We start from the raw sequence: 13,873 nt of genomic DNA on the forward strand, positions 1-13,873 counted from the left end.
TGGCTGTATCTCAGATCAGCACTGGGCCCTACCTGTCACATTTATATAACATTAGTAAATGTTTGTGAAGGCTGATGCTTCCTTGTTGATGAGGATTGGAAATATGGATGCTATATCCACAATGAAAATTAAAAGCTAATAAATATCCTAACAGACTGACCTCTACAACATTCCACACCTAGCAACACATACAAATAATTACACTGCAGACAAAGGAGTGACTTAATAGAGATCACGATAAAGGTAACAAACAATAAGTTTTTTTCAAATAATCTAAGAATGTGCTTCCGAGTAGAGGGGTCCAGGGATTCAATATACTGACCCCACTTTTTCTAAAACCTAAGAAAACCTTGTTCTTTGCTGTAATATTTGTTCTTTGCTGTAATATTTATACTTGTTCTTGCTGTAATATTTTTAGATTTTGATAGTTTTATATGCTGTAAAGAACTATCACACCTCCTTCTTTATAAACTTATAACCCCAGCTCATACATACCTACTCTCCCGGGAATCGCGGGAGGCTCACGATTTTTCGGGTAACCCCCCCCACACTACTGGAAGAGTAGGCATATCTCCCACATCCCGCCCACTTCCTAGTGAAATGGGCAGGATGGAGAGATTTTACCTGGAAATTCGGGGTTCATAGGGAAGGGGCAGGGCTAAATAGTGAAAATAGCATAATTTAGCCCCACCCCCTCCTCACAGACCCACAAATATTGGGTGTTTTCTGTAAAAGGGGCAGGGCCTAATGCCATCTATCATCTGGCCCCGCCCCCCAAAGTGGAGACAGCAGGTCCCCTCCTGCTGCTCCTGGAAAGCTGCCCAAGAATGTCGCTAAGTATGCTAAAGCTCCTCCAAAATACATAACATGGTGTATGGGAAAGGAAATTATGTTTCTATGTTTGTATCCTTTATAGTTATACATTTGGGAAAATCATTTGCAGTATCTTAAGAACTAGTAATCAAATCCATGTATTGTATTGCAGGGTGCAAATGTGCAATTGGGATGTTTTTGCTCTGTAATAATCCTCTACATGCTATCAATTACCTCTTCAGATCTCTTCCCCCACTATTTGCTCTCTATATATCTATATATATATATATATATATATGTATATATATATATATATATTTACAGTGGCGTATCTATCTATAATGGGTGCACCCATATTATTTCAAACTCACCTGTTCATCGTCCTGCGTCGGGTGTCAGCACTGCTCAGAACACCGGAAAATGGCCACCGCTGCCATTTTTCCAGCGTTCTGCGCATGCGCAGTAGACTATGGGCACACTCTAGCGCCCGGAGTCTACCAATGCTCCGGTGGCTGGCCAGCCGCATCAGACAGCTGCTGGCCACCGGGGAGAGAGGAGGGGGCTCCGCACAGGGAGTGCACACGGGCCCCCTTCTCTCTTAAGACACCCCTGTGTATATATATATATATATATATATATATATATATATAAATGTTGCCACCTTGCACGTGTTGCTCCCCTCCCTTATTCCATTGTGCTATATTTCTAGATATATATTTTTGGGGTGCTTGGTACTGTCTGCCAACCCTCCCTACATGGTTATTTCATTGGGCCAGGTACTCTCTTACTCCCCCTCATCCATCTAATAGTTTTATTTATTTGTGCCTGTATTTCACTACCCTTATCTCCTATGTGTTTTTTCCAATCGGGCCTGGTAAACGCCGCAGAAACAACCACGTTTTTGCCCTGGGCACTACTTGGTCTAAAGCCAGCCCTGATTATAAATCCCATGTCCAGACTCCACAGTGTCGATTCCTGGTGGGGACACATGGAGCCTGCCTCCTGAACACTGATGGACCTTTGGTGTATTACTGGAAGAAGTCGGGGACTTCTGGTAACAAGGCAGCTACAGTTGCCTGGTGAGACAATGAGAAGAAGGCACCATGTCATGTTTAACACATAAGCAGTGTGAAAGTGATGGAACATTCATGATTCTGGGATATTTAATTATCTTTACAGTGTAGCGGGAGACCAGGAGTCTCCCATAGAATATGGGAGTTTAGGCATGAGGGATATTCCAGAGTAGTTTAAAAAATTGAAATCTACATTTGAGTCACTGGCATCACAAGAGGGGTGCGGGCCACACCGGATGACACCATCTGAAGGAGTGACACCAAAATGGCAGAGCTGCTCTGCTATTTTGGGGTCACCCTCTCGGATGGTGTCACTGAGCAGCCATACTGCAGAGAGATGTAGGGGAGAGGCTGGGGGCTGCCAGAAGCTGCTGTTACGCTTAGTAAGCCGGGCTTACTTAGAGGAGCAGCAACTGCTGGGCCCGGCAGTCTCTTCCCTGCCTGGTCTAAGCTCATTGAATCAGTGCTGAGAAAGTGGGGCGTGACATGCGGTCATGCCCCCAAGAGTGGCACACATAAGTGGGCGTGGCTTTGTGGCACGAGGCCACGCCTCCAGCACGTGAGAGGATCACTAAGCAGGTGCAGCGGGTGTCACTTAAGTTAGTGACACCGCTGATATGAGTAAGCTAAATATTTATTCTACTATGGATCTGATAGTTGCATGTACCAAATTGTATGCAAATTGTTGCTCTGATATTGCATTTTATCACAGTAGTGATGAGCCACAGTTGTAGCACTGCAATAACAAGCACATTTAAAAAAAATTGTTTTTTGTTTATCATGTTACTAATGGGGTTCTATGTACATTAATAGGGCAGAATTTCTGGAAACAAAGTACACAAGTAGACAATGACGAATTATGTTATATACTAATAAGTACATCTAATTGTATCTATTAACCATTCCTGCTCGCCATCTACGGTACCCTCATTATGAAAGAGTTATGTGTACTCTGAAGAAATATGGTAACCAGGCTATGAATGAATGTGCAAAGTTTTGGTATTGATTGAATTAATTGTTTATTATTATTAAATATCATCAAGCCTGCAGTAGGTGGTTTGAGGGCATGGGACCAACACAGAATTTAATATATACCTGTTTGCCCAGTGCATATTACATTTTATGTACTGTGCTTGCTCTGGAAACAAACATACGCAGCTATGGAGTATTGCACTTTCATTCACATCTCGACTTATGACAGGGCTATAGCAGGGCATTAATGGGTCACAGGTGTATTGGTGCACAGACTTATGGCTTTCAGCTGTAGAGTCATCAAAAAATAAAACATATATTATTTTACCTTAAAAAATGGTAAATTAAATATTATTTGAATATAATTTCATCACAAGAGAATGCAATTACATTGGAAGACAGCTGGCAGTAAAGGTTCTATCACTGTTCTTGCTAAATTTACATAATGCTTTGCAGGAGAGCAGCACGCAATGGTCACCGCAGTCTGTGAGGAATGGGAAATAGGGAGAACCCCTAAATTATGTATAAATATCCATAGTTGGATTTAATGTGTTCTCCCTATATGGTGTGATTGTAAAGCAGCTTTACCTTATCTCACATTCACCGTTATTTATATTTATAAATGTATATACCTATACATTTACCCACTTCATTCATGTCAATAAACAGAGTCACTATACTGTATTATCCTCATGCACCATTTCCTCAAATAAACTCTCTACTGTTCGATAGAAGACAAGGGCCCTCATTCAGAGCCGTACGCTCTGAGCAGAGCGCACGCTCTGAGCAGAGCGCACGCTCTGAATGAGGGCCGGCCTCCGTGAAAATGGAGCGTCCTTCTGGACGCTCGTATAGCTGTGGGTCACCACCCACAGGCTATACGAGCGTGCATTTTGATGGCCGCGATGGTCGAGACCATCGCGACCATCGAAATTGCGAGCCGGAGCCTGCGGTTGAGGTTTTCAACCGCAAGCTCCGGAGTGATTTTGGCTCTATCAGAGCCAAAATCACTCCCACTGACATCACTAGTGATGTCAGTGGGCCGGCTTCTGACGGGAGGCGTTCCCGTGGGAACGCCCCCGTCAGGGAGGCACGCCCCCGGCATGCCTACCAAAGGGGGCGTGCTGTCAATCAACATCGACAGCACGCCCCCTTTGATCAGACACAACGAGCGAAGGACTTTCCTTCGCTCGTCGCGTCTGGCGCATGCGCACGACGGAGCTCCCTCCGTCGTGCGCATGCTCAGTCAATAACATCGACCCACTTGCGAGCGGACAGCCGCTCGCGAGTGGGTCTGAATCAGGCCCAAGGTACACAAAGTGAAAAGAAACTTTACATAAAGTAATAAACTTCCAACATACAGTATATATAAAATGTTGAACTTGCTTTTGCATCACTAGCCTTGCTAAACGTACTAATCGCTGAGATGTGTCTGTGATCACCATATTGTACATAAACTTAACTTAATAAAAAAATAAACACACATAGGCAGTAACTGGGAATTATCTATTTATAAAGATCAAGACATTGTATGATGGCAAAGAATAAATGGCCCCTAACAGCGCTGCCCAACAATGCAAACTCAAACAAACAACAATAGCTGCATTGCGGGTACTTAATTACTGCCCAATGGGTGCTTTAAAGGGTATCCAATTCAAACCTCCAATGTCACTATCCAATCTGAAAGGTGGATATGCTGCCCCCATAAGTAGCACCATAACAGGAAGGCAGTGCACCCTGTGCCAGCCCTGCACTCTAAACCCATGACATTATGCCTATGGTGCAGGTCTGCCGCCTGTGGGAGGTAGAGAACTGCCTTGTAGGGTGCCTGCCCGGAGTGTTCCTTGGATGCACCAGATAACTCTGCAGGAATGTTACTGACTGCAGGGTGCCATTACAGTACCTATCAATAATCACAAGCAGGAAGGGGCGGGAATATTCCTCAGGAAAAGAGGCCCCAACCTTGAACCCAGACATGTAAATAACCTCCTTAAAAGCCACACCCCCTAACAGTATCACAGGTTAAGCAAATTCATGTGATCACTACTCACACCAGGCTCATATGAGCCCTCTGTTATTTGAAAAGTGTTTACTTTCTATCCTATGTACTAGTGGTAACCTCTATCTAGAGTTGTTTATTGTTCAGAGAGTTATATGTGGAACCATTCCCAAATTTACAAGAAAATCATGCCTATGACTCAAAGATCTGAAAGGTCCAGTGTTCTACAAATAAACTGGTTACTATTTGAGATTCCTATTAAAATTAAGTTCAACTGAGGCCTTATTGGGATGAATGTATATAGGGTTAGTATATAGCTATGTTAACACAGAGCATAGTAAACCATATCCTTCAAGTTTACAGTACATCCACTAAGTGAGTATCCAGTGAAATTCAGTCCTGACCTGCAAGGTGAGAATCCTCAGAAGCAAAAAACTGGGACCTGCAACTGCAGACCTGAAAATCAACACACAAAAGGCTGCTTGTTTCATGCAAGTCAGCAGCAATTGCACCCGCATTGCATGCATGGAACTAAGGAGCTGACTCTGAGTTGCATGCTGCTGTGACTAAGTTATAATCTTTTGTCGTGGTCCCTTGTGCTAATGCTGTTACAGGTTGAGTCTCCCATATCCAAATATTCTGAAATACAGAATTTTCCAAAATACAGAATCATTTTGGCATGACTGAGATAATGAAACCTTTGATTTTTGATGGTTCAATGTACACAAATTTTGTCTAAGGCACAAATTATAAAAAATATTGTATAAAATTACCTTCAGGCTGTGTGTATAAGGTGGGTGTATATGAAACCTAAATGAATTTCATTTCTGTACACAAACTTTGCTTGAGACACAAAATTATTGAAAATATTGTATAAAATGACCTGCAGGCTGTGTGTATAAGGTGTATATAAAGCATAAATGCATTCTGTGTATATATTGGGGTCCCATTCCCAAGATATTTCATTATGATATTCAAATATTCCAAAATACGGAATATTCCATCATCCAAAATACCCCTGGTCCCAAGCATTTTGGATATGGGAGACTCAACCTGTAGAAGCAATTCCCCTGGTGTAACATTGTGCATCTGAATGCACAAGGGACGGCACCCCCACCATTAGCAGCTGCTGTCGTAGCCACTGGAAGCACCATCGAGTCATGTACCAGCCTTATGCTAAATCTTGCACCAATTTACATTGGAGTCCAAAGTACAAGATTAAGTGTCTGAGTCCAAAACCACTCCTGCGACACGCCCACAACACACTCATAACACATCCATCAAACAAAATATCTTATGGGCACTTGTTTAAATACCGTCAAGGAATGCCCAATACATTCCAGAGCCAGTATGCCTCAATAGGTCCTGCGACTCTGTGCACACACCATGGCACGCATGCACTGTGCAACTTTTTAAGGATTTAGACGCATGTGCAATTGCAAAAAAATGCCAAATTACGTGACCCTCAGCATTCCATCTGACTCACAATGAGCACCTAAATTTGGATATTCATCTGCACCCCTATCCATATGCTTGGTTTCACTGGCCTCATCATTCCCAGTGAACACTTGCATCAGCCCTATCCTTGGTGCAAGAAATGGATCTTTGCATACGACCATAAGCCCATTCATTATTAGGGTCCAATGGGGCTGCCTACTATTCAGCAAACTCCAAATACTGGGAAGGAGTGCTGGGTTGTGAAGAGTTATCCAATCAGATCCCTCCGCCACATACACAGGTCACGTATGCGTAGTCGGTTGTATCAGCAGAGGTAAGTTACACTTAAGTGTTAGCTGCCTTTGCCCCCATAATAAGTAGATCCCTGTTGTGAGGTATGGAAAGGTCCATTTTCTTCCACCTGAAATCTTTACCTCACTATTCTTATTCCCACATAATTCAGATTTCTGATTGGCCTGAATTAGCAGCATATGTTAAAAGGTTCCTTAAGCTTTCTTACCTTACATGTAAGAATGGGCAGGTGTTTATGGCTTGAGAATACTTGATGGTAACATAGGTTATGGAAGTCCTCTCAGTTATAGAAATGTATAGGTATATTATCGCCTAATATTTAAATGTATAAAATGACAGTTCAAGATGATACGTATATTACTAGTTGTGTAGTTAAAAAAACCCTCAAATTATGTTATTTATTTTATACTCTACAGTATACAAATAATTCAATGTAGGTATAATTGCACCTTCCGGATAAATGCAGTTAATAAGACTGATTGAAAGTATTGTACCCTCATTTCCTATACGTTGTCTGTCAAAACATTTAACTTATTACTTGATGGATGTTACATCAGGAAGTAATGCACTTATTAAAGCAAAAGATCATAGCCAAAAAGCATTGACTTAGCATGGGCTCCCGCTTTAAATGATGTGTATATGAAATACACATAAAAATTGTGAAATAGTCATGGTAATGTGATCTGCACTAATATGCTAATGGAATCCGTCAGGCTTCTAGGTCAGCTACTTGCGACCACTTGCAAAGCACAGCGAGAAGCCTAAGATGGTCGTAACCGCTGAGCAGGCACAAAGTAACCCAGCAGACAACAACTCATAGATGTATACTTTAACTCCATGAATACCAGAATAGCTAAGAAAGGCAAAATACAACGTACACATGTATGCACTAGCATGAATATCACTAATGCCTGGAATGATTCTATATAGAGATAAACAAACTTATTTGGAGCATTTCATTTGTAGGAATTTCTTTCTACTCTATACTTGAGGTGTTATGACGCCCTTCATTGCAATAACAGCACCAATATAAAATCAGTTCTGCTGTAATGTGCTTAAAAATAGCAAAAAATAGCAGATCTCTAACGTTTGGTGAAGCATTTCTTTTCAGAATGTACCGTGTCCACCTATCAACTCCTGTTGAGACGCAGGACTCATTGATTGCTTCGTAGAACTGCTGACAGGCACAACTGCCCTATGATGTCATCAGACCCATGAGCTCTCACCCAGGGTATGTACAAAGGGGAGCTAGAGAGAAGATTTCTCTTTGGGCTGTTTGTTAGGACAGTAGAAGTGAGCTATGTTTCTCTTATGCCTGAGGCAAATTTACAGTTACTACAGAGATAAGATTTACCCATAGCATCTTCTCAGTACAGGAGTGCCCTAGTTTAGCTAGAACGGCCATCCTTTTCATATAAGTTTAACCATACAAAATCTCTGCTGTAAAGTTTTTTTTAGTCATGCGAAACATGGATAAAGAAGCATTTGAGTTCTTTAAAGGAAGCTCTAACCTTTTCTCTCTAATGCTACCAGGTAAAATCTACCATCAGAGACTACAGAGTAATAGTGCATACACACGGTCAGATTTTTTTTCAGATCTGAACGAAAACGATTTTAAATATCATTCAATCGTTCATATCTGAAAGAAAAAATGCGCGTTCCCGTTTGCCAGATAACGATATCTGACATCTGATGTGTTTGCAGTCAGTTTTGGACGATTTCCATTAATTTTAGTGCAGTCAAAAATCGTTCAATCGTTTGCAAATCGTTTGAAAATCGTTCAGTCGTTCATCTGACATATCTGACCGTGTGTATGCACCTTATTGCTGCATACACGTAAAGATTTTCTGTCCAACCATCCAACTAGTTGATTGGTTGTAATGAAAATCTGGTAACATATGGGAGTAACTGATGATCAGCAATTTGCTCCTAAATGCCAGAAAACAGATGAAAATGGTCGTTCACTCAAGTTTGTAACATATTTGATCTAAACCATTTGTTCAACTAACAGTTTTTGTCCATTTTCTAATAGACATTTGCTTTCATACCTAACCAGATTTTCATTCCAACCAATCAACTAGTTGGATGGTTGGACAGAAAAGCTTTACGTGTGTACCCAGCCTTAGGTATCTGCATAAACTGGACTGAACATTTTCTATTTCTTTTCATCCCTGCAGGTACTGTAAACCATTCTCAAGCTGCACAATTTCACTACTGCTTTGCAGTTCAGTCTCACTCAGATCAGCTGTGTTTTTAAAAGTACAGTATTTAATCCATTTCCATCTAGCAAGCTACAAATGGTTACCTACATTTCTGCCTCATGGAATTTATGTTTGCAAAGATTGTGATGTAATGACTTGATTGTAATTGGTATTACCTGGGTGGGGGATGTTGTTCAGTGAAGCCTAGTTTATTGTGAGATACTGCTTGTGTTTACTCAAACCCAGTAATACATTTTTCCTTTGATTTTGTGGGGCATTTGTGCTCAGCTGTAGAATGTCTCAATCAGCCTAAAGCTAATGATAAAACTGAACGATAGCGGATCGTTAACGTTATCCCCAGTCGGCTGTACATGCAGCACAATCTGGGGATATCATGATACCATGCTCAAGCCTGGCCCCGCTCCCCTTCCCCACCCTGCCATCCTTCATTGCTGGTTGGTATCGGTAAGTGTGTACACACTTTCCGATGCTGGCACTCCCGCCAGGCCCACCACTGACAATGTTGCTGCATACACACATCGTCTAGTGTGCATGCAGCCAGGGCCACAGCTAGGGGAGGGCTGGAGGTGCACGTGCACCGGGAGCACCGCTGCAGCTGCCGCCAGTGTCCTCCAGCCCAGCGCCACAGGGAGGCTCCAAGCCGAATGCCCTCCTTCCCTGCAGTGCCGCAGTTCTCTCCTGAATTCCAGCTTCTGGCTCTCCCCAAGGACACTATGACGTCTCTCCCATAGTTCCGAGGAGCAGCCGGGTGGACCGGACGGTGGTGGATGGCGGAGTGGGGTTTAAGGTAAGTAATGTTTTTTGTTTTTTATACTGTAAGCGGCACTACAGGGGCATTTCTATATGGGCACTACAGGGGCATTACCATATGGGCACTACTACAGGGGCATTACCTCAGGGGGCATTACTGTAGGTGCACTGCTGAAGGGGGCATTACTATAGGGGAGCTGCTGCAGTGGGCATTACTATGGGGGAATTACCAGGGGTGCGCCAAATTACTGTCTTGTCACGGGTGACAAAAATCTTAGTTTCGGCCCTGATGCAGCTTTACTTGAAGTTTACAATCAATTTAGAGGCATCAGTGGATGACGATGGCAGCTGTGTATTATAAGCACTAAGGACCTCATTCAGAGTCTCTCGCAAGATGCGATCGCTCGCTTGCAAAAAGGGGCCGGGTATGCAAATCAAGCGGTTACTCTTTGCGCTCTAAGGACACCCCCTTTGTCTTAGTGAGCAACGGCAGTTAGCGTACGCTGGACTATAAAACCTCCCACCTGTCACTCGCAGCACACGTCATCTCCGGGAAGAGTCTGATTAATCGTGAACATCGGGGGCCATCGGAGCTGCTGGCAGCACTTGGGGTTGATCTAACTTACCCCAAGCACTGCAAGCTGTTCAGGCTAAAAAACAACCAAGTCACATGTGCCTATCATCTGGGGCCGGCCCCACTGACATCACTAATGATGTCAGTGGGAGTGCTCTTGGCTCTGATAGAGCCGAGAGCACTCCAGGGCTTGCAGCAACGAGACTCTACCACAAGGGTCTCATCGCAAGCCCAATGGTCGCAATGGTCTTGACCATCACAACCATCTTTTTGGCCGCTCGCTATAGCTGTGGGTGGTCACCGACAGCTATGCGAGCGGCCAGGAGTCCGCTCTAAGAAAAGAGAAGGACGGCCCTGATTCAGAGCGAGCGCTCTGTCAGAGCGTCTGGCTCTGAATCAGGGCCTATGTGTGCAAATGCTAGGAGCTTAGGAGTTACAATCTCAGAGCTAATAGCATAAGTGACTAGGAATGATCTGGATATTGTAGCTATTATGGAGTCATGGTGAAATGAAAAATATGACTGGGATATAGCTATACTGGGATATACTTTATTTAGAAAAGACAGAATGGGCAAAATTGGAGGAGGGGTAGCAATGTATGTGAAAAACAACATAAAAACGACTTCAATACAAAATATTGCAGAAAAAACTGAGGCAATTTTGGGTGACCATAGAGGAGAAGGACATTATTTGCACTGGGGTGATTTACAGACCACCAGGCCATGGGAAGGAACTGGACAGGAACCTTTTGCAGGACATCACTAAAATGAATTAAAAGGAGAGGTAATAATCATTGGTGACTTTAATCTACCAGACGTAAATTGGGAGGGCTCTATTGCAAGTTCCACTAGAAGTGGGGACTTCCTAAATGCCTTGCAGGGAATATCCCTCAAGCAACTGGTGAGAGAGCCCACACGTAATGATGCTATAATAGACACCATACTTGTAGCGGAAAAGCTAATTTCCCATCAGCATGGGCATAACCTCACATTATATTGTGTTGGTAAAAAAAAAACATGCAATTTTCCTTGTCCATTTATGTAGCATCCTTTTGCATGTGGAAAGATGACAAGACTTTTGAAGCTAGGCAAGAGAGGTTATAGGAATGTCTGTCTTCCTGAGTCAGCCATAAACCTGTCTCGCTGTACAGGGCATAAAATAAATATGTCTGTGGAAATTATAGGACAGCTGGCCAGACCCTTAATAAAACAGTCATTAAGAACCCTGTGTTCGGTTTGGGAACAGTGACCAAAAAAATAGTTATTTACATAGGGAGACAGTCGGTCTCAGCAGGTGTGAATTTCTTCACCTAGTCGCTGTACACGTTTATGGCCTCAGACTGCTTCCCAACTTCAAACAGAGCTGAATGTGTAATTAAAGAATCCCTGCTCATGTGGCCAGGAAACCCTGAGCTTCAGTAAGCTAGACAATCCACTCTGAGCTGAAAAGGGTTAAAATCACCCCCAGGGGATGGTGAGGGGGTGCCTGGAAAAGCAGGCATAAATATGTGACTCAACCCTGGCCCATTGTTCATTCTGCATGAGGCTATCGAAGGATACAGATGATCCCTAATTCATCACTGGGAAGGCCTCATCCCAGAACAATTTAATCCAACGTGATTTCAGTGGTTTGTTTCTCCAATTTGATATTTTATTTTCTGGAAATTGTAAGTAATGGTGTGATTCTCTTTAACATTATTATATTCTTTGTAACTTTTTGTACATAAGCTTTGAAGATATTATTGAATTAAACAGTAATTCTACTTCTGGATCTGTGTTTTAATGACCCAAGGCCTCATATGGCTCATGTTACCTATTTTTCTAAGTATTGATTATTGTGTATGCAGGTGAGAGCAAAAGCTCATCTTATGCTTTAGGATTATATTCTTCTTCTGCTGGTGGCAGTTACCAGGTTTAGTGAACCACATCTGCTGAGGTAACCTGTAAAAGTCACAGGCGGTGATTCTCAGATTGGCGTATCTTGAGGGTCGGCCCACAGGACCATGACAATACTCACAAATGGTAATAGGATATCAGATGTAAGTGTTGGAGAGAACCTAGGATCCAGTGACCATCAAGCAGTATGGTTTAGTATAAAGACAGGGTTCGACTCATACCACACAAAAACAAAAGTGTTAGATTTTAGGAAGGCTGATTTTGCAGAGATGGGGAGATGTGTAAGCAATTCATTGGCAGATTAGAGGAACTTGGAAGGAGTGCAGGAGAGGTGGGAAAAATTAAAAAGTGCAATACTGAAAGCAACAGATCTTTGTATAAATAGGGTTACGAAAGGCACATGGAAAAGGAAGCCAGTATGGTTCACAAATGAAGTATCAAGTAGTGTGAAAGCAAAAAAGAGTGCATTTAGGAAATATAAGCAGACTCAGAATAATGTAGACAAAGAGGTGTATCTTGTTAGAAGGAAGGAGGCCAAGAAGGTGATCAGATGTGCAAAGGCACAGGTTGGAGACAAAATGGCCCAGTCAGTAAGTAAAGGGGCCAAAACTTTTTTAAGTATATAAATGAAAGAAGAAAATCAAATGGTGGAATAATAAGAATGAAGACAGACAGCGAGGGATAAATTTACTATGATGGGAGTTCTACTAAGAAGTGTTGTTGCCCATAGCAACCAATCAGATTCCAGGTATTATCTTCTAGAAGGTGCTAGATAAATGAGAAGTGGAATCTGATTGGTTGCTATGGGCAACATCACTTTTTAAATAGAACTACCATCTTAGTAAATTTACCCCTGAGGGTCTTGTGGAGGGAGATTAGGCCATAGCAGATTATCTAAATGGTTATTTTTGCTTGGTATTCACTACAGAAGGAGAGGAAAAGGGGCCACAGTTAAGTTGCAAGGATATACATGAGGTAGATACAAGTATACTTAAAGAAGAAAAGGTCCTAAAAGAACTTACAAAACCAAAAGTGGACAAATCAATTGGGCCAGGTGGGATACATCCAAGGATACTAAAAGAGCTTAAAGGGGTGCTGGTAACACCATTAAACGAATTGTTTAACCAGTCTCTAGTTACAGGAGTAATTCCAGAGGACTAGAAAAGAGCAAATGTAATACCACCGCACAAAAGTGAAAGCAAGGAAACAGCAAGTAACTACCGACCAGTGAGTCTAACATAAGTAGCAGGGAAAGTAATGGAATCACTATTAAAAGAAAGACCTGTGGAACATCTCAAATCCAACTATTTACAGGATCCAAAACAGCATGGGTTTACTAGGGGGAGATCATGCCAAATAAATCTTATTGATTTTTTTGACTGGGTGACTAAAGTAAAAGATCAAGGGGGGTGTAGATGTAGCTTATCTAGACTAGGTATGGTCAGCCACAAGTGCTGCGTATGGGTCCGATGTTACTAGATGTTACTGATTGTTGAATACACTTCCTGGAGATGACGTGTATTACTAAGGGCGTCTAAATACAGACCGCGATCGCATGCCAACACATAGTGGTCATGCTAATGCCTTGCCGTACGATCACAGGATTTGCATACTTTGGCAGCTGACGGCTGCGTGCGAATGCATCGGGCCCTGGATTATAAGGTGGTTCAATGGATAAGAACTTGGTTGCAGAATAGGAAACAGAGTTGTAGTAAATGGAGTGCAATCTCAGGAGGCAATTGTGACAAGTGGAGTACCCCAAGGTTCTGTATTAGGGCCAGTGCTTTTTAATATCTTTGTTGGTGACATTGCAAATGGCATTAAAG

The 13,873-nt window shown here is 42.5% G+C and overlaps 1 pseudogene; it reads left to right on the forward strand.

The window, feature by feature from the left end:
- Positions 1-8,075: 8,075 nt before the first annotated feature.
- Positions 8,076-13,208, forward strand: LOC148543196 (uncharacterized; annotated as a pseudogene).
- The last annotated feature ends 665 nt before the right edge of the window (positions 13,209-13,873 follow it).

The sequence above is a fragment of the Taudactylus pleione genome, unplaced genomic scaffold (assembly GCF_031769625.1).
Source record: "Taudactylus pleione unplaced genomic scaffold, aTauple2 ptg000005l, whole genome shotgun sequence".
Taxonomy (NCBI): domain Eukaryota; kingdom Metazoa; phylum Chordata; class Amphibia; order Anura; family Myobatrachidae; genus Taudactylus; species Taudactylus pleione.